The following is a 2,549-nucleotide window of genomic DNA, read 5'->3' as shown; positions in this document are numbered from 1 at the left end:
TCCGGCCCTGTGTGTGTGTGATTATGTTGTTTGGGTGTGTGAGATAACAATGGATCAAATGTTCATGTTTTACAATTAAATAATAATATGTGTGTATAAAACTTTATTTTGACCAAACAATTTCTCTGCAAAAGCGTTCGTATTTCCACTACCTTCATTTAACAGACAGATGGCGCTGTTTCCTACACATTTGAGTTGTTTTTAAGTGTTTTCATTTCTCGCCACTAGATGGAACTCTTTGTACTCAAGCAGAGATTCAAATGAAAAAATGCAGTGCATCATTCATCAGTTTACTGAAGAATAACTGCATTGTTCTCTGAATTAAGGGCTTATGCAACCATGTTACTCCTCATCTTCAGTCTTGTTTAAACGTCACAAATTCATTAGTTACTGACCGGACACCTGGATTAAGTTTCCTCAGGGATATGTGGCTTTACTAAAGAAGACTGAAAACATTGGGATGTCAGTAAATCTCAAATGATTAAAGCAAACATACCCAGGATTAAAGCATTGTGTTTGTAGTTAACAAACAGAAGAATGTTGGTGACGGCACACTCGCCTGCTTCATTTATATTTCTGTTTGTGTGTCAGTCTGCTCATCCATCTGGTGTTTTATGTGTGTTGTACAGGATTTCTATCCGTTCAGCTCAACTGAACTAAATAATTGCAGCACTATTTCCAGCTTCTGTCATGACGATTATTAGCTCAGGCACTGCTAGAATGTCACATTACAGTCATTGTTCTTTAGTTCACTGATTTTTAATAGCCGCCCCTTTCTTTGTGCTGTTGATCAAGAGTGTTTATTAAGAGTGCATTATGGTATACATCTGAAGTGTTACAATCATAATATTAAGAAAGAAAGTAAAGAAAATCAACAGATTTGACCATATATTTAAAGTTTGGGGTCGGTAAGATTTTTAAAAATGTTTTTAAAATAAGTCTGCTCACCAAGGCTGCATTTATTTTATCAAAAATAAAGTAAAAATAGTGAAATATTATTACAATTTAGACTGTTTTCTATGTGAATATAAAATAAACTGTCATTTATAGAGATAAAAGCTGAATTTTCAGCATCATTACTCCAGTCTTCAGTGTCACATGATCCTTCTGATATGATGATTTGATGCGCAAGAAACATTTCTGATTATTATCAATGTTGAAAACAGATGTGTTGCTTCATATTTTTGTGGAAACCATGATCTGTTTTATTTTTCAGGATTCTTTGATGAAAAGAAAGTTCAAAAGAACAGTATTTATTTGATATTCTGTCACTTTTGATCAATTTCATGCTTCCTTGCTGAATAAAATTATGAATTTGACCCCCACAGACCTCAAACTTTTGAAAGGTAGTGTATAAATATATTGGATTTTTTTCCTTTCTTTAATTCTCTAATAAATAAAGACAATGTTTGTCAACTTGGATTTAGTAACTTGGAAAAAACTCAGTGGAAAATGATGATTTTATCCTTTTTGAAGCATGACAGACGTCACTAATGTCACTGAATGAAAATAAACAGCAGCATACGGGTCTGAAACAACGTGAAAAATTAAAACAAAAAAGAACCCAGTGTGTTTCCTCATTAAACCTCAGCTGTCTGTAATTTAACTTCAGTCTTCAAGGCAGATAAAAGTGCATCACAGTCTCCCCTGCTGCTCACGTGGGAACCAGAGTTTTCACCGGCTCAGGGCTGCTGGATTGTGCAACAAATGGAATGTTTCGGAATCTCAAAGAACTATTTCATTGTTCACAGCCATGTGAGAAGGAGTCAGAGATCAGAGGTCAACCACAGTGGCACGCAAACAAAGAGAGAAGTGAGGAGGAGCACTACAGAAACAAGGGCAAAAGGACAAAACTAAAGCCATTTGTCAAGGTCATTGAAAACAGATAGTGGTGTTTTTAGGATTAAAGGGATAGCTCAGCAAAAAATTTAAAATCCTGTCATCATTCACTCACCATCAAAAGAAGATATTTTGAAGAATGTTGGTAACCAAACTGTTTCTGGTCCCCATTGACTTCCATTTGTGTTCAGCAGAACAAAGAAACTCTTACAGGAACAACTTGAGGATGAGTAAATGATGACAGAATTTTCATTTTTTGCTGATTTATCCCTTTAAATGACCATTCTTGATCATGTGACGATGATGATTTAACTGTAAAGTAATGTTTTGAGGGTTATGATTCAAAGTTGTGTTTATTTCGCTGTGACCTGTGATAGTTTCAGGATGGTGAGAATTATGACACACGGTTCACACCCCATCCTGAAGCTTCATGAACCCACAGGTGTTGCACAACTAGTTCAAAACAAAGAGGAACGATATCTTTTAGGAAAAGAAAGTCACAAGCGAGATCTCTTTAATATCGCAGTTGTTTCTCCTCGAGTAAACAGAGTTCTTCACCGAAGGGATTTTTAAAGAGAAACATCTCAGACACTGTTGATACTAAACTGGAGAATTATCCCAGCTAATAGGGAATGTTCTGGCAAGGTTCTCTCAAAGTTATGAACAAGCATTAATAGAATGTTTGTTCAAAGTTATCTGGTCTTTGGTAA

Source organism: Chanodichthys erythropterus, chromosome 12 (assembly GCF_024489055.1).
Source record: "Chanodichthys erythropterus isolate Z2021 chromosome 12, ASM2448905v1, whole genome shotgun sequence".
Taxonomy (NCBI): domain Eukaryota; kingdom Metazoa; phylum Chordata; class Actinopteri; order Cypriniformes; family Xenocyprididae; genus Chanodichthys; species Chanodichthys erythropterus.
This window is presented reverse-complemented; position numbering follows the sequence as displayed.